Consider the following 19,951-nt stretch of genomic DNA (forward strand, 5'->3'; position numbering starts at 1 on the left):
GTGCTTCAGGGGCAATCACTGGACATTGTAAATCCTCACAGGGCCCACTAGATGGAATGGGGGAGAGTATGGGCCATGATGTGGACCATTGACCATGAGGTGCAGAGGTGCCCAGAGATGTACTTACCAAATGCAATGGATGTGTCATGATGATGGGAATGAGTGTTGCTGGGGGGGGGGGGCAGTGGTGGGGTGGGGGTGGTGGGGTTGAAGGGGTCCTCATATATTTTTTTTAATGTAATATTTTTACAAAATCAATTAAAAAAAAACTCAAGCTGAACCCAAAATCAAAAGGACTTACAGGAAAAAATAAAGCACCCTACTCTCCAAACCAAAAGAGTGAGTTAAAACAGTTAAGTGCCTTCTTAATGATTTAAGATTTAAAGGCTCCAGGAGGGAGATGATGAGAGAATCTAGAAGACTCCCAGAATGAGGGGCTGGGAATGGCTAGTCCAAGTACTCTTGGGCATTTTTCTCTAAAAGAGAGTCAGTAAGATCACACACTGTATCCACCAGCAAGGAATAGGGTTGAACAGGAAGGAGGGTCCCTTGAGAAGAATAGCAGTTTTTTTTATTCCATTGCATGGAATAAAACATCCAAGTTTAGTGCAGCCTGTGGGGACGAAAAGGTTTTACTTTATAATAGAAGTAATTGAATCACTCCCCTTATCTTTTCACCTACACCCTTGTGCTGGTCATACAAATCTCATAAAAGACATCTTGTAGATTATGAGTACAGTGACAACTGAAAAAGCCAGTTCCCAGGTGGACAAAGCTACATTTAAAATCTGCCAACAATGGACATCCACTTAAAGCTAAAAACTTTAAAGCCTTTTCATTGATGAAGATTATTTCATTTACACAAATGGAAGACAAATAGCCTATCCTGAAATCCAGGCAACAAAGATTCTGCTATTCTATACAATAACCTAGTGTTTTTCAAATTTGGTGTGAATGAGAATGACATGGGTAGTTTATAAAAAAATACTGATACCCTGGCATTCCGATTCATTGGAAAGGGGTAGAGAACATTTTAATTTTTTATGAAGTCATGTTAAAATTCAAGAAAAAATCCAAGAAAAATTCTATCTTCACTGTTTGCAAGGTAAATTTTTTTTCCTGAAACCCTTGAAGGTATGTTTCCTTTCTGAAAAATAATATTTTTCCCTCTTTCTTGTCCTTTGAGATTAGAACTGAAGACTACTCTTTCATGTAGGGGAAGCAATCTGGCTCCTACAGCCTGGTGTCAAGGCTAAAGCTAACTGTAGAAAGACATATCTAGAAAATGTGTAGTGCTTTTGCTTATATGCTCTTGGGAAGCAGTCATACCTACCATGCAGTTTTAAGTTGTCCCTGTGGTGGTGGTGGAAGTGGTTACTCCCAAGCCTTCAGTGAGATTTAAAAACTGTTAAATCGTAAAGCTTTGTTTTGGAAATAAAATTCTGGACATGTTTTCTACTATACATTGGTAAAATCAACCAGAGAGGTGTGATAATAGACTAGGGAAGACCCCCATCAAGAAGGGAAGAGGTGATCTGGAAAATAGAGGTCCAGAAGTAGGGGTCCAAAAAGCTAGCTGAGGTGACAATCCAGCATCAAGATTTTATTTGTGGAATGTGGAAGGATAACTTTGAGTTTCCTCAAAAAATATTACATGGAGATTCTGATAAAGACCTGGATCTCCAAAGTCAAATAGCAGGACTCACACTACTATCTGGGCGTTTGATGGAGCTGTAATTCTTGAAGACTGGTGAAGTAAGGAAAATCTGCTTAACATTTGTAATGACTGGGGGGTAATGCTAAGCAGTGAGATAGGGGATAAGTTGCAAAGGGAAGTAATATGAAAATGTTATAACTGCAGTCTAGTGTCACATCAGCCGTATAAGGAAGCAGAACTTGAATCTTTAAGAAATGCATTGGTTTTGATATTACTAGATAAATGTCTTTCCACATTCCCTCAACCTGGCTACCAGTGATACTGATGTGGGCTGTGGGTGGAAGACTCTTTGTCTCTTCAGAGATAACCTAAGCTGAAGGCTGTGGGTGTGGAACGGTAAGAGACTGCAGTCCTGCTCTTAGGGACAATGACAACAGGCTCCAGTCCCAGGAAACAGTTTAACAATGCAAGGGCTATAAACTTTAAGTATTTAGGGGAAATGCAAAAAGTAAATATGCTAAAAGCTTATCTAGAATATCTGGAGTCCAGGCTAAAAGCTTACCTAAGATGTGGAAGATATATATGCTAATTGAAGCCTATTGAGAACTGAAACAAAGGGACCATTTGGCCTTTCCTCTCTGTATAAAAGACATTTGAAAATCTTGTTCGGGGCTCAGGATTCAAACAGAAAGTTCCCGAGTCCGGCTGGCCGTCAATAAACCATTTTTCCTTCTCAAAATCATTCCTGAGTCCTGGCCTCTCTATACTCAAATAATTGAACTTCTCTCAAATTCTACAACATTTTTGGCGACTCTGGTGGGACAACAAACGAAGGCCAGAGACGGTAGCATTTTGCTGCCCCTTCCAAATCCCCGAGGAAGCCAGGAGGACTCAGGTGAACCCCAAATCTGGGCGCCCCTGGATTAAATTTAATCCAGAAAAGATGTGGGCTCCGCCAGAATCTTCCTGACAAAAATCGAGGGCAATGGAAGGTCTGAAGAGAAAGATTCTGGGAACGAAAAAGAACTCCAAACATGGAAGAAGGTAAGACTCCTCGGGTGAGCACAGTCTGGAAGGCCCTAGATTTAATTGCTAGGAAGGGGAGGCTGATCACCTCCCGAGAGAACCCTAGTAGCCCCAGAAGGCTGGGGGGAAGCCGTTCTCTCTAGGCTTGGGAAAAGGAGAAAAACCAGGGAAAGGCCCTGGTGTTTTGGGTTTGTCTAACTGCATGTTAGAATCTGGTACTAGTCTTATATCCACTAAAGGAGTGGAGTCTCGATTTTAATAGGAAGGGCTATTTATAGGGTCAAGTCCTAATGTCCTGGAAATTGGTCTAGATTAAGGAAAACAAAACTTGGTTACAGGAAAATGGATCGGCTTTTCTGGTGGAGCTTGGTCTGGGTGTAAAGTTTAAACAGTGGAAAAGTCTAGCTGAAATCTTTTGTTATGGTGCTAATTTGTGAATGAATTCACTTTATACCAAATGTTAAGTGTTCTGAGGTTTGTGATGGCTGTGGGGGCAGCCATGGTGAAAAATATATATAAACTTGTGGGTCAGATTAGTGACCTTTGTGCTTCTGTCTGTGTCAGCTCATTGCTAGTGTTGGAGTTGTGTCCTTATGTAAAGTAGAATTACAGCTGAGCTGGAGCCCTCCCTTGCTATTGGCAAGGGGGTGAAATGATTCTGGGGCAAAAGCTGAGGAGTCTGGATGTTTGCGGAGTCTAGATGTTTGTGCATGCTCTGCTGTCTTGTCTCTGGTCTGGCCCTTTGCCGGGGCTTGGAGGCCATCTGTGTCCGCGCCAAGCACCCAAGTTTGTTGGGAATGTCCCAGTCAGGGTGGCTGGGTTCCTGGGAGAGTTGCCAAATTTGGGTAGGTTCTGTCTGCCCATTTTGGCTGAAAGCTGGAAAGGGGGGAGCGGCTAGCTCCTTTCCAGTATGTCCACCCTTCTATTCATAAGCCGCATTCCTGTTTGTTGTGCACCCGACTGCCTGGAAGGGGGGGAAGTGAAGGGGGTGAAAAGCAGAATCAGAATAAATGCAGTAAGGTTCCCTCCTTAGGGTGTCAAAGCCAAAATACGTTTGCATTCTGCTCAGGTTCTTAGAAGATATTGTAGTAACTTTAAGTAAGAGAATGTGTTCTGTGAAGGTAAAATTTGTCTTAAGGGTATAAATAATTATCAAAGTTTTACAAAGCATTGTTTAAATTAAGGTATTTAAATGGCTAATTGCAGAAAGTCATTATTTAACAAAACTGAATTGATAATAATAATAGTAAAAGGCAATTTTATAACAAACTTATTCGGCAGCCAATCTCCCCTGCCAACTTACTTCCAAAAAAACTGTTTCTGGTATTACATGCTACTAAGTATTTAAAGTGAAGAAAAATTCATTATTTTAACAAGCTTGTTTAGTATTACTGGCAATTATATGTTGTAAGAAGTTTGCCTGGTAACTTAGTATGTAGGATATATGGAGTGTGTTTTTATTGTTAAGGAAACAGAAAATGATTTTGTCCTATGATAAAATGATTGATTATTGGAAAGAGTAGAGTGTGGGACAGAACCTGAATGAATACTGAAAGTGTAGAAGGTTTGTGGAAGGAAAATTTTTATGATTAAAATTGAGTAATATCAATATACAAAGAAAATCTTTACAAAATAGCTTCTTGTGCTTTAACCTCATCATTTCCTCAGTGTTTGAAGAAGAATCTTACCTCTTTTAAAAGAACATTTATGTTCTAGAAATCAAATCCTGAAAAATAGCTTTTTATTTCAAACTAACTGCAAGAGATTTATTCTTTTACTTTAAAGGAAAAATTAAAGTAATGGGTAAGTTCATTTAATATGTTATAAGTCGAATGAAAGGTATTTAAAAGTGTTATAAAATTAATAGGTTTTTTAAAAAAATTAATAAAAACTGTAACTAAGAGTTAAAATCATTTATAAATGCATTTATATTATAAAACACTGGAAAGACAATAACTGAAATTATAGCTGTGTGAATTTAACCTGAAACTACTATGTAAGTGTAAATTCTAAACTAATCTTTCCTTTGTTTATGGTTACTTCAAGCCTAACCTCACCCTTTGCCTTTGCCTATGATTATTTCATAATTGAGAAGAGCTGGGACATCACTGTCTCCTCTCCTGGTATTAGTAACCCTTTCTCTCATGAATTCAAGTGTAAACTAAATAAATTGCTGCCTGATGGAATAAGGTTAAATGACCACTGGAGTTTTATTATCTCCAAAATCAAAAAGGGGGGTGGAGGGGGAGAAGTCTCCTGCCTTGACGGTCAGTGTTCCTAAGAGTGGCAATTCATGAGAGAAAGCAGTCTGTCTCCCTGAGGCTTCAAATAGCCTCAGTAAATATATATAAAATTAATCTTGTTGCTTATCCAAAATTCTGCTAAATTCAAAGTAAAATATAAAGTTCTGAAACAAAAAAATAGTGCTAAAGCATTGAGAACATTTTGGTTACAATCCATTAAGAAAGAAAACTCTTGTGTAAAACTGCATAGTCATAGTATAAAACTGCACAGTCATAGTGCAAATTAAGAGTTTCGAGAGTCTTTGAAATGTTTTGCAGTCACACTTGTTTTGTAAAAATTAGAAGTTTAAAGTAACTAAAGTTATGTTGTGTCAAACTATTCATGTCTGCCTATTTGCTCAAATTGTTGAGTTAAATATGCAGTTATAAGTAATATATATTTCAGGACTCCAAATTAAGCTAAACAGTATATAAAATAATGCAAATTATAAATAATATCAATGAGTTTTGTTTCTGTGTCTAACTCTTTGTGTCTGCCCATTTGCTCAGTGTATGTCTTCATACATCAGGATAATAATATCAAATTAACAAATGAAAATTCTTAAAAGAGCTCTATTCAAATTGTTAATTGAATATGCAGTTATATATGTAAATAAATATTCTTAAAGCCCAAATTAAACTAAGCAGGATGAAAAAGTCATAGAAATCTGATTATAGAAACAATTGGGAAAGGGCCTCCTCTTTGCAAGAGCTTTAAAGGCAAGACTAGGTGTAGCAGATCAAATCTATCTACTAGGCTAGGGAATTAAGAATCAGTTTGCCTGGTAATTTCCCAGTTTAAACCTGTCAGCCATAAAATGCAAAAGAAACAACAACAAAGTTTAGGTTAATTTTCACATAAGAAAAATGTTGATGTAACCTGGCGGCCTGCTGCCTCAGTCTCCCACTCCCGGGTTGGACAGCAGTGGAGGAGACCAGTTTAGGCCAGTCCTATGGGCAGTGGAAGGATGCCCAAGAAGGAGTTAACTAAGTTGGTGCCATTTCAGCACTAAATTCTATTCCTTATTTGACAAAGGGGGGAGCAGGTAAAAACTAAAATGTTTGGAATGTGATAGAGGAAGCAGTTAAATCAAACTTTTGCGTGGGAAAGTTAAGTCTCAGATAAGCTGTAACTTCTGAAGTATCCAATCTATGGAAAAACAGAGGAAGAGCTTGCATGCTAGGCTTAGGGGTATAAATTGTGTCATTTTTCTTTGTTCGTGGCACCAGCCATATCTGGCTCTGCGCCCCTTCTTGCAAGATTGAGAATAAATTATTTTCTTTTCCACAATCTGGTGAGCCTTATTTTCTTCCAGAAGATTTCTTTCCAACAAAATAAAGGTAATTAGTGGCTCTATTAACAAATTTCAGTAAGTAAAGGAAAGTCCCTAAAAACTATGGAGAGATCTTTCCTAGGTTATGATTTTAAAAATTAAGTAATTGTGTAATGTGTTTTAAAACCTGGTAGTCAGTATGCATGTGTTTTAAAACCTGGTAGTCAGTATGCTTTTAAATTAATAATTTTCATAACTTAAAGAAAAGAAGTTTTAGCTTCCTGTAAGGGAAAAAGAATATTCCTTGCATAAACTATTATGGTTTCAATTTTATTTAACTTGATTGTAATCTCCCATAGTTAATTTATAAACTAAATTAACATTATGTACGAAATCTTTAGAGTAATGAAAATTGTAAGTTCACATTGGTGAAATTAGGCTAAAAAAAAAGATTGTAGATATGCTCTCTTAAAGAGTAAATTTCTTTGGTAATTGTAATTTAATAAGTTTATTTAAACATAAGGTGTCTAGTCAACGTGGTTATAGTCAATTATAAGGAGTTTGTAAAACATCTGCCAAACTGAAAATGTTTCAATAGTTCTAGTTCTAGAGAAGTCATTGTTAACTAAAACTTAGATTGGTATTGGTAGCAGAAATAACTTAATGATAATAAAACCTGTCTGAAGGCCACCGCAAAATACATATTTAAGTAAATGGTAATAAAGTTATCTTGATTATATTGCAAGTCTTCTGTTTTCATTTTAACAATGAAAAATAATATTTTTCCTCTATTACTAAAGTAAAGTACCTACTGTTATCTTCATAATAAAATTGTGTAAGTAAACAGTCATTTGATATATGTGTTGCGTTAAGTTGTTTAAAATATATATAAAAACAAGGAATAAACTTTAACATTGTCCAACTCTTGTGCATTCAAACCAGGCCTTGAATACATTACAGGTGGCCTCTCCATGTGAGTTATTGGCTAGGCTGGTCACTGACCCCTCAATTAAAATATGTGCTATATCAGTCTCTGGTTCTGCTCTTGAAGTCGATGGAAACTATACTGCAGTTTCAAGCTCCTGCAGCAGCCAATAATGACTCGGTACTGCCAAGTGTACAATGGATATCGCCTCCAGACTGGCACTGTTCCATAGTGCCAGAGAGCACTATGCACCAGGCTAGTAGAATACTGGAAAATCTCTCTAAGATGAAGGATGCTGCAACTTGCTCACTGCATTGAAGAGCATGCTAAGTGGAGCCATGATACCAGGATACTGTAAGTGAACTTAAACACAATTGGCATTATGGCCTGCTCTCATGGAGAGATAACATGTAAGGTATTACAAACCTAAAACTCAAAACTAATAATTGCAACTCTGAATCCTTCTGCATTAAGTAATACATTAGTTAATATTAAGTGCTGTACTTTTATCCTGTACTAAATATATGCCTAATAATTGTAATGTTATCTTTTCTATTTTGGATCAAGTGCAGAAGTATATTAGACATGTTAAGTTCCTGGTAATATCATTTTCTAAACAGTTATAATAACATGTCTATAGAATAAGGTGGCAGTCTCAGCCAGTCTCAGTCAACTTCTATATTCTACTGTACTCTGCTGTGTAGCAAAGGTGAGGCTTGCTTGCTGATGTTGAGTCACCGATTGACAAGTCAAAATTGCTAGAAATTGTACAATTAAAACCAAGGTGTAAAAAAAAAAACACAAACTTTTATTCTGTAGTTCAAATCACTCCACAGGTGAAAACCAAGAGAATTTCCAACTTAGTGTTCTAATCCTGAGTGAAGCCAGTTGCCCAAGGAGTGCCAGTTGACCAGGAGCATCTGACAGAGTGAATGAGTGCCAATCATTGAACAGCTTGGAATGTGTCTTCAGACAAAGCTAAGTGTCTGTTGCAATTTTTCTCTAAAGATAATTAAAAAAAAAAAAGAATATATATGCTGTTCCCACCAGCTTTTAAGAAGGAGTGCCATCTTTATAGGCACCTAACCTTGTCTACCTCTGTGATCCAATTTCCTCTTTTAAAAATGGGTATTCCAAATTTTTAATTAAGTTTGTTTCTTTCAGAGTGAACATCTTATTAACCATATGAAAACTTCATCCAACTTCATACAGAATGCCAGATCCATCTTCCTCCAGTTAAAATAAATTAATAAGAGTTTTACACCTTATTAGGCAATGAGTACAGCCCATGGCCAGCAGGAAGCAGTTACAGAAAAGAGATCATCTCCCTTCAGCACCCCTTTTAAATTAAAGGTGTAAACTCTTTAAGAGTAAAATAAAAGTAATAGATGCATCTGGAACCTGACTGGAAATCCACATGAGTGCCAGTGGCAGCAGAATAACTGCAGGAGGCCCCTGCCCAAGATTCTGCTGTCCAGAATGAAAAGTTCTAAACTTCTAAAAACAGTCCTGGATGCTGTACTAAAGACTGATAAATAATCAATCAAAACAACAAACAGCCATCCACCTCCTCACTCCAACAATAATTATGCCAAAGCTTAGCAAGTTAAACTTTGGCAAAAGGGGGGGAATGATGTGGGCTATGGGTGGAAGGCTCTTTGTCTCTTCAGAGATAACCTAAGCTGAAGGCTATGGGTGTGGAACGGTAAGAGGCTGCAGTCCTGCCCTTAGAGACAATGGCAACAGGCTCCAGTCCCAGGAAACAGTTTAACAATGCAAGGGCTATAAACTTTAAGTATTTAGGGGAAATGCAAAAAGTAAATATGCTAAAAGCTTATCTAGAATATCTGGAGTCCATGCTAAAAGCTTACCTAAGATGTGGAAGATATATATGCTAATTCAAGCCTATTGAGAACTGAAACAAAGGGACCATTTGGCCTTTCCTCTCTGTATGAAAGACGTTTGAAAAATTGTTCGGGGCTCGGGATTCAAACAGAAGTTCCTGAGTCCAGCCAGCTGTCAATAAACCATTTTTCCTTCTCAAAATCATTCCTGAGTCCTGGCCTCTCTATACTCAAATAATTGAACTTCTCTCAAATTCTACAACAATACAACTCCAGCTTGTCTCAGAGTTTTGGAGGTATCAATCCAGGTTCATGCTCAGAGCAAAAGTATAGCAATAATTGGCTAATGTTCAAGTACCTAACTGGTTCTGTTTCAAAACAAGAAGGGTAAATTTCGTTCTCTATTGAAATGCTGTTATGGGCCTTCTGCATATATCATTGAAAGAAAATATAAGAAAATAGCTCTTTGAGCAAACAGCTTCAGGAAGAACATAAAAAGAGGAGAAAATTAATTAGTCAGCCAGATCAAGCCAAATTAATGAGGTGATTGAAACACAGGCTCTTCATATTCATTTATTCATTCATTTATCCATTCATTCTTTGAAACAGTAATTTTTTGTCTGTTTTGTGTAAGACAGTGTTCTAGGGTCTTAAAATATATCAGTGAGCCAAGTAGAAAAATATTCCTATTTTCACATACTTTCGAGTGTGTGTACACGAGGAGCGAGTGGAGTCAATAAACAATTGCTATGATGAGTTTAAAACATATAATATGAATTTTGAATGTAAAACCAACAGCAGCAGTGAAAACCAGTGATGACACAGATTTGTGTTTTTTAAGGAAATCATTCTCTTTTAATCAGATTAATGCAAGGAATTATTTTTTAAACTGTTACTCTAAAATGATCAACATTGAACATATTTTCTATGTAGCAGATGTATTTCCAATCTTCAAGCAATCATAAAGTATTTTAAGGAACATTCAGTATTATTTATATACACATATTGTTGTAGAATTTGAGAGAAGTTTAATTACTTGAGTATAGAGAGGCCAGGACTCAGGAATGATTTTGAAAAGGAAAAATGGTTTATTGATGGCGGGCCGGACTCAGGAACTTTTTGTTTGAATTCCGAGCCCCAGAACAAGATTTTTTAGTCCCTTTTATACAGAAAGGAAAGGCCAAATTGTTCTTTTGTTTCAGTTTTCAATAGGCTTGAATTAGCATATATTTCCACATCTTAGTAAGCTTTTAGCATGGACCTCAGGCATTCGATAAGCTTTTAGCATATTTTCTTTGCATTTCCCCTGAATACTTAAAGTTTATAGACCTTGCATTGTTAAACTGTTTCCTGCTCACCAAGGGCAGGACTGCAACCTTTCATCATCCCACACCCACAAGTCACAGATAGTTTAGATTACCTCTGAAGAGACAAAGAGCCTGCCACCCATAGCCCACATCTTTTCCCCCCTTTACCAAAGTTTAACTTGTTAAGCTTTGGCATAATTATTGTTGGAGCTATGAGGTGGATGGCTGTTTGTTGTTTGGATTGATTATTTATTAATCTTTAGTGTAGCATCTAGGACTGTTTTTAAGAGTTTAGAACTTTTTATTCTGGACAGCAGAATCCTGGGGGCGGGGGCCTCCTGCAGTCATCCTGTGGCCACTGGCGCTTACATGGATTTCCAGTCAGGTTTCAGATCCATCTATTAATTTTATTTTACCCTTGAAGAGTTTACAACTTTAATTTAAAAGGGGTGCTGAAGGGAGACAGATTTCTTTTTTGTAACTGCTTCCTGCTGGCCATGGGCTGTAGTTATTGCCTAATAAGGTATAAAACTCTTAATTTATTCTAACTGGAGGAAGATGGATCTGGCATTCTGTACGAAGTTGGATAAAGTTTTTATATGGTTAATAAGGTGTTCATTCTGAAAGAAACAAACTTAATTAAAAATTTGGAATACCCGTTTTTAAAAGAGGACACATTGGATCACAGAGGTAGACAAGGTTAGGTGCCTATAAAGATGGCACTCCTTAAAAGCTGGTGGGAACAGCATATATATTCTTTTTTAAGTTATTCATTTTCAGAGATAAATTGCAATAGACACTTAGCTTTTTTTGAAGACACATTCTAAGCTGTTTAATGATTGGCATTCGTTTGCTTTGTTAGATGCTCCTGGTGAATTGGCACCCCTTGGGCAACTGGCTTCACTCAGGATTACAACACTAAGTTGGAAATTTTTGTTGTTTTTACCTGTGGGAGTGATCAGAACTACAGAATAAAGGTTTTTTTTACACCTTGGTTTTAATTGTACAATTTCTAGCGATTTTGACTTGTTCAATAGGTGCCTCACCATTAGCAAGCAAGCCTCATCTTCGCTACACAGCAGAGTTCAGTAGAATATAGAAGTTGACTGAGACTGGCTGAGACTGCCACCTTATTCTATAGACATGTTTTTAACTGTTTAGAAAATGATTTTACCAAGAATTTATCATATCTAATATACTTCTGCACTTGATCCAAAATAGAAAAGATAACATTATAATTATTAGGCATATATTTAGTACAGGATAAAAGTACAGCACTTAATATTAACTAATGTATTACTTAATGCAGAAGGATTCAGAGTTGCAATTATTAGTTTTGAGTTTTAGGTTTGTAATACTTTACATGTTATTTCTCCATGAGAGCAGGCCATAATGCCAACTGTGTTTGTTTCACTTATTGTATCCTGGTATTATGGCTCCAGTTAGCATGTTCTTTAACGCAGTGAGCAAGTTGCAGCATCCTTGATCTTAGAGAGATTTTCTAGTATTCTACTAGCCTGGTGCATAGTGCTCTCTGGCACTATAGTGCCAGTCTGGAGGCGATATTTATTGTATACTTGGTTGTACCGAGTCATTATTGGCTGCTGCAGGAGCTTGAAACTGCAACTTAGTTTCCATCGACTTCAGGAGCAGAACCAGAGGCTGATATAGCACATATTTTAATTGAGGGGTCAGTGACCAGCCTAGCCAATAACTCACATGGAGAGGCCACCTGTAATGTATTCAAGGCCTGGTTTGAATGCACAAGAGTTGGACAATGTTAAAGTTTATTTCTTGTTTTTATATATATTTTAAACAACTTAAGGAAACACATATATCAAATGACTGTTTACTTACACAATTTTACTATGAAGATAATAGTAGGTACTTTACTTTAGTAATAGAAGAAAATTATTATTTTTCATTGTTAAAATGAAAACAGAAGATTTCCAATAGAATCAAGATAACTTTTTATTACAATTTACTTAAATATGTACTTTGCGGTGGCCTTCAGACAGGTTTTATTATTATTAAGTTATTTCTGCTACTAATACTAATTTAAGTTTTAGTTAACAATGACTTCTAGAACTAGAACTATTTAAACATTTTTAGTTTGGCAGATGTTTACAACCTCTTTATAATTGACTATAACCACATTGACTAGACACCTCATGTTTAAATAAACTTATTAAATTACAATTACTAAAGAAATTTACTCTATTTATTTAAGAGATCATATTTACAATCTTTTTCCTTTAGCCTAATTTTACTAATGTGAACTTACAATTTTCATTACTCTAAAGATTTTGTATATATAATGTTAATTTAGTTTATAAATTAACTATGGGAGATTACACTCAAGTTAAATAAAATTGAAACTATAATAGTTTATGCAAGGAATGTTCTCTTTTTTCCTTACAGGAAGCTAAAAACTTTTTTTCTTTAAGTTATGAAAATTAATAATTTAAAAGCATACTGACTACCAGGTTTTAAAACACATTACACAATTACTTAATTTTTTAAATCATAACCCAGGAAAGATTTTTTTATAGTTTTTATGGACTTTCCTTTACTTACTGAAATTTGTTAATAGAGCCACTAATTACCTTTATTTTGTTGGAAAGAAATCTTGTGGAAGAAAATAAGGCTCACCAGATTGTGGAGAAGAAAAGAATTTATTTTCAATCTTGCAAGAAGGGGCGCAGAGCCAGATATGGCTGGTGCCCCAAACAAAGAAAAATGACACAATTTATACCCCTAAGCGTAGCACACAAGCTCTTACTCTGTTTTTCCATAGATTGGATACTTCAGAAGTTACATCTTATCTGAGATCTACCTTTCCCACACAAAAGTTTGTGATTTAACTGCTTTCTCTATCACATTCTAACCATTTTAGTTTTTACCTGCTCCCCTTTGTCAAACAAGGAATAGAATTTAGTGCTGAAATGGCACTGACTTAGCTCCTTTTTGGGCATCCTTCTACTGCCCATAGGACTGGCCTAAACTGGTTTCCTCCACTGCTGTTCAACCTGGGATTGGGAGACTGAGGCAGCAGGCCACCAGGTTACATCAACATTTTTCTTATGTGAAAATTAACTTAATCTTTGTTTTTTTGCATTTTATGGCTGACAGGTTTAAACTGGGAAATTACAGGGCAAACTGATTCTTAATTCCCTAGCCTAGTAGATAGGTTTAATCTGCTACACCTAGTCTTGCCTTTAAAGCTCTTGCAAAGAGGAGGCCTTTTTCCAATTGTTTCTTTAATCAGATTTCTATGACTTTTTTATCCTGCTTTAATTTGGGCTTTAAGAATATTTATTTACATATATAACTGCATATTTAATTAACAATTTGAATAGAGCTCTTTTAAGAATTTTTATTTGTTAATTTGATATTATTATCCTGATGTATGAAGACATACACTGAGCAAATGGGCAGACACAAAGAGTTAGACACAGAAACAAAACTCATTGATATTATTTATAATTTCATTATTTTATATACTGTTTAGCTTAATTTGGGGTTCTGAAATATATATTACTTATAACTGCATATTTAACTTTAACAATTTGAGCAAATAGGCAGACATGAATAGTTTGACACAACAACATAACTTTAGTTACTTTAAACTTCTAATTTTTACAAAACAAGTGTGACTGCAAAACATTTCAAAGACTTTTGAAACTCTTCTTAATTTGCACTATGACTGTGCAGTTTTATACTATGACTATGCAGTTTTACACAAGAATTTTCTTTCTTAATGGATTGTAACCAAAATGTTTTTAATGTTTTAGCACTATTTTTTTGTTTCAGAACTTTATAGCTTACTTTGAATTTAGCAGAATTTTGGATAAGCTACTGTTGTAGAATTTAAGAGAAGTTCAATTATTTGAGTATAGAGAGGCCAGGACTCAGGAATGATTTTGAGAAGGAAAAATGGTTTATTGACGGCTGGCCGGACTCGGGAACTTTCTGTTTGAATCCCGAGCCCTGAACAAGATTTTCAAACGTCTTTTATACAGAGAGGAAAGGCCAAATAGTCCCTTTGTTTCAGTTCTCAATAGACTGTCAATTGGCATATATATCTTCCACATCTTAGTTAAGCTTTTAGCATGGACTCCAGATATTCTAGATAAGCTTTTAGTATTTGGTTTTTGCATTTCCCCTAAATACTTAAAGTTTATAGCCCTTGCATTGTTAAACATTTCCTGGGACTGGAGCCGCTGCCACTGTCCCTAAGGGCAGGACTGCAGCCTCTTACCATTCCACACCCACAAGTCAAACAACTTAGTTATCTCTGAAGAGACAAAGAGCCTTCCACCCATAGCCCACATCACAACAAGATTCATTTTATATATATTTACTGAGGCTATTTGAAGCCTCAGGGAGACAGACTGCTTTCTCTCATGAATTGCCACTCTTAGGAACACTGACTGTTAAGGCAGGAGACTTCTCCCCCTCCACCCCCCTTTTTGATTTTGGAGATAATAAAACTCTAGTGGTTATTTAACCTTATTCCATCAGGCAGCAATTTATTTAGTTTAAACTTGAATTCATGAGAGAAAGGGTTACTAATACCAGGAGAGGAGACAGTGATGTTCCATCTTTTTTCAATTATGAAATAACCATAGGCAAAGCAAAGGGTGAGGTTCGGCTTGAAGTAACCATAAACAAAGGAAAGGTTTGTTTAGAATTTACACTTAAATAATAGTTTCAGGCTAAATTCACCCAGCTATAATTTCAGTTATTATTTTTCCACTGTTTTATAATATAAATGCATTTATAAATGATTTTAACTCTTAGTTTTTATTAATTTTTTTAAAAAACCTATTAATTTTATAACACCCTTAAATACCTTTCATTTGACTTATAACATATTAAATGAACTTAACTATTACTTTAATTTTTCTTTTAAAGTAAAAGAATAAATCTCTTGCAGTTACTTTGAAATTAAAAGCTAAATAAAAAAAAGAAATAAAAAGCTACTTTTCAGGATTTGATTTTTAGAACATAAATGTTTTTTTAAAAGAGGTAAGACTTTTTTAAACACTGAGGAAATATTGAGGTTAAAGCTCAAGAAGCTATTTTGATAAAAGATTTTATTTGTATATTGATCTTACTCAATTTTAATCATAAAAATTTTCCTTCCACAAACCTTCTGTACTTTCAGTATTCTTTTAGGTTTTGTCCCACACTCTACTCTTTCTAATAATCCATTATTTTATCTTAGGACAAAATCATTTTCTGTTTCCTTAACAATAAAAACACACTCCATATATCCCACATACTAAGTTACCAGGCAAACTTCTTACAACATATAATTGCCATTAATACTAAACAAGCTTGTTAAAATAATGAAACTTTCTTCACTTTAAATACTTAGTAGCATGTAATACCAGAAACAGTTTTTTTGGAAGCAAGTTGGCAGGGGAGACTGGCTGCTGAATAAGTTTGTTATAAAATTGCCTTTTATTATTATTATTATTATCAATTCAGTTTTTGTTAAATAATGACTTTCTGCAATTAGCCATTTAAATACTTTAATTTAAACAATGCTTTGTAAAACTTTGATAATTATTTATACCCTTAAGACAAATTTTACCTTCACAGAACACATTCTCTTACTTAAAGTTACTACAATACTTTCTAAGATCCTGGGCAGAATGCAAAGGTATTTTGGCTTTGACACTCTAGGGAGGGAACTTTACTGCATTTATTCTTATTTTGCTTTTTACCTCCTTCACTGCAGTTGGGTGCACAACAATCAAACAGGAATGCAGCTTATGAATAGAAGGTGTGGACTCACTGGAAGGGGGCAAGCTGCTTCTCCCTTTCCAGCTTTCAGGCCAAAATGGGCAGACAGAACCTACTCAAATTTAGCAACTCTCCAGGGGACTCAGCCACTCTGACTGGGACAGCCCCAACAAACTTGGGTGCATGGCACGGACACCGATGGCCTCCAAGCCCCGGCAAAGGGCCAGACCAGAGACAAGACAGCAGAGCATGCACAAACATCTAGACTCCTTAGTTTTGCTCCATAATCATTTCACCACCTTGCCAATGGCAAGGGAGGGCTCCAGCTCAGCTGTAATTCTACTTTACATAAGGACACAACTCCAACACTAGCATTGAGCTGACACAGACAGAAGCACAAAGGTTACTAATTTGACCCACAAGTTTATATATATTTTTACTATGGCTGCCGCTACAGCCATCACAAACTTTAGAACACTTAACATTTGGTATGAAGTGAATTCATTCACAATTTAGCACCATAACAAAAGATTTTAGCTAGACTTTTTCCACTGTTTAAACTTTACACCCAGACTAAGCTCCACTAGAAAAGCCGATCCATTTTCTTGTAACCAAGTTTTGTTTTTTTTTAATCTAGACTAATTTTCAGGGCATTAGGACTTGAACCTATAAACAGCCCTTTTTACTAAAATCAAGACTCCACTCCTTTAGTGGATATAAGACTAGTACTAGATTCTAACATGCAGTTAGACAAACCCAAAACATCAGGGCTTTTTCCCAGTTTTTCTCCTTTTTCTAAGCCTAGAGAGAATGGCTTTTCCCCAATATTTTGGGGCTACTAGGGTTCTCTTGGGAGGTGATCAGCCTCCCCTTCCTAGCAATTAAAGCTAGGGCCTTCCAGACTGTGCTCACCTGGGGAGTCTTACCTTTTTCCATGTTTGGAGTTTTTTTTCGTTTCCAGAATCTTTCTCTTCAGACTTTCCATTGCCCTCGATTTTTGTTGGGAAGATTCTGGTGGAGCCCACATCGTTTTTGGATTAAATTTAATCCAGGGGCGCCCAGATTTGGGGTCACCCGAGTCCTTTTGGCTTCCTCGGGGATTTGGAAGGGGTAGCAAAATGCTACCATCTCTGGCCTTCGTTTGTTGTCCCACCAGAGGTGCCAAAAATGTAGAATTTGAGAGAAGTTCAATTATTTGAGTATAGAGAGGCCAGGACTCAGGAATGATTTTGAGAAGGAAAAATGGTTTATTGATGGCCGGCCCGACTCGGCAACTTTCTTTTTGTATCCTGAGCCCCAAACAAGATTTTTTAGTCCCTTTTATACAGAGAGGAAAGGCCAAATGGTCCTTTTGTTTCAGTTCTCAATAGGCTTGAATTAGCATATATATCTTCCACATCTTAGTAAGCTTTTAGCATGGACCTCAGGCATTCGATAAGCTTTTAGCATATTTGCTTTGCATTTCCCCCGAATACTTAATGTTTATAGACCTTGCATTGTTAAACTGTCTCCTGCTCACTAAGGGCAGGACTGCAACCTTTCATCATCCCACACCCACAAGTCACAGATAGTTTAGGTTACCCCTGAAGAGACAAAGAGCCTGCCACCCATAGCCCACATCAATATAATGATTATTTCAGAGTAAAGTTTGCATGGTTGTTTGAACTAGTAAATGAGATGTATTCCAGAATTCCCCTAGGTTAAATGCACTGGGTTAATTGCAATATATCTGAGGATTAGGTTCACTGGAACTTTCTTCCTTTCCCCACCCCAAAGAATGATTTCTGTGATATTATTTAGTTTCCTGGTCTTAAAAACAATCTGTACCCTAATCCCCGAAGTGTACCTCCAACCTGAACTTCTCCCATGAACACTATTCTCATCTATTCAACTGAGTCTTCACCATTTGCACTTGAGTATCTAAGAGAAAGCTCATACTTAACAAGTCCAAAATGGGACTCTGCTTTTCTCCCTTCTAAACTGCTCCTCTCACAGCCCCCTCCATATCAGTTAATGGTAACTTCATTTAGTTATTCAGCCCTAAAATCTTGGAGTTATCCTTGACTCCTTCCTTCTTTTATACCGTGTTTCCAACTTGTCAGAAAACCCTATATTGAATCCTGGGCTGAGCCACTATCATTGCCTTCCAATGGTGCATATATATGTGTTGAAATCATTCAACCAATATCTATGATGACACATATTTTCCATACTGTAAAAAAGCTTAACCTCCAACCAGTTATCTACTATTTCATGCAATATTCAAATTGTGCATAGCCACATAAAAATTCAAGAATAAGAATTTAAATAGTTTTTATTGCTTGTAGTGTTATTCCTCTACAATCTACTGTCAGCAAAGAGTTTTCCTGTTGAAACCTTAAGATGGAGTCACTCTTCTGCTAAAAACTTACCCATCCATAGTTATCTCCCTAAGATTAAAAGCCAAAATACTTACAAGGGTTTTCAAGACTCTCAGAGTTTAGATCCTATATATTTTTTACCTCATTTTTTTTTATGGCTTTCCTCCTTACTTCCCTTTCTCCAACTACGCTTGTCTCCTTGCTGATCTCCATCAAACCAGGCATATTCTTGCCTCTAGGAGTTAGTAATTTTGGATTTCTCTGTTAAGAACTCTCTTCCCTTAGTTATAAAAACGGTTGGCGCATTTATTTCCTTTTGGATTTTGCTGAAATGTCACTTCTCAGGGAGGTTTCTCTGATCACCCCATTCTAAATTTAACCCCTCCCTCATTTTTTCCTCTTTTCTTTTTCACTGTAGCAATTATTACACTAACACATCCTACATTCTACTTATGTGCTTTGTTTACTGTCTAGCCTGTCTACACTGGAATGCAAGCTCCTCAGAGATTTTTGCCCACCTTTTTAATTGTTATTTTATTTTGTTAATTATCTTATTTATCCCTGATATATATTTGTTGCTCAATAAATATTTGTTGGAAGAAGATGTCAGTGAATGAACTCAACCTTGAGCATTATTTTTCTGTACACCACTGACCTCATTGCTATGAAAACCTTAGAAAAGAGTCCATCTGAGGTAGTTGCAAATGGAAGATTACCACAACAGGTTTTGTTTCCTTTCTTTTATATTTATGATTGGATCACTCTAGGTTCTGTTTGTAATAGGTGCCTTAATTAGAAACAAAATTCCTGCCACCAATTTCTTTTGGAAAGTAAACCTAATGGAGACTTATTATCAATTTTCTTTCCTGTTTAGATGTTTCCTGATCTCATTACACAAAATTGTGCAAATTGAAGCTGTTAAGAATTTTATAAGAGCTGCCTGGGCTAGTGTGAAGCGATTTTCCCTCATCAGTCATTGAATCTTATTCCACTGTTTAATTCACATGGCAAGTTGAACAAAGCAGCAGATGGAGTTACAACCTGTGGACGTTTCATTAGCGTCTTTGTTCTTCAGAGGGGCTCATTTATAATCCTCCAGACAGAGCCCTTGCTAGGATGTATAGAAGATGGTTGGTGAAGTCTGTTATATTAATATATTCAGATCTAGTTATTTGTCCCGAACTTTGTTTTCTAGCATAGGACAGTACGTTGTACATTTTCCTTCAAAGATGGGAGTGGGAAGGATATAGTTGCCTGTGTTCTATCCAACAGCTTCACATATTTTCCAGGTTTCAGTAATATAAAAACAGTAAGCATGTTAACCCATAATTTCTTTATGGCATCAAACCATTGATCCCAGAAGCTTCCATTTGTGCACGCTTAAAATGACTGTTGTACAGACAATCCTACTTCCATAACTGACCATGTGCAATTATCTTCCATATTTCTGTGTTGACATTTTGATATTTCCTTCCTTCAAATGTCTATATACATTAACATTGAGGCTATTCACTTGAAATTT

Source organism: Dasypus novemcinctus, chromosome X (genome assembly GCF_030445035.2).
Source record: "Dasypus novemcinctus isolate mDasNov1 chromosome X, mDasNov1.1.hap2, whole genome shotgun sequence".
NCBI classification, from domain to species: Eukaryota; Metazoa; Chordata; class Mammalia; order Cingulata; family Dasypodidae; genus Dasypus; species Dasypus novemcinctus.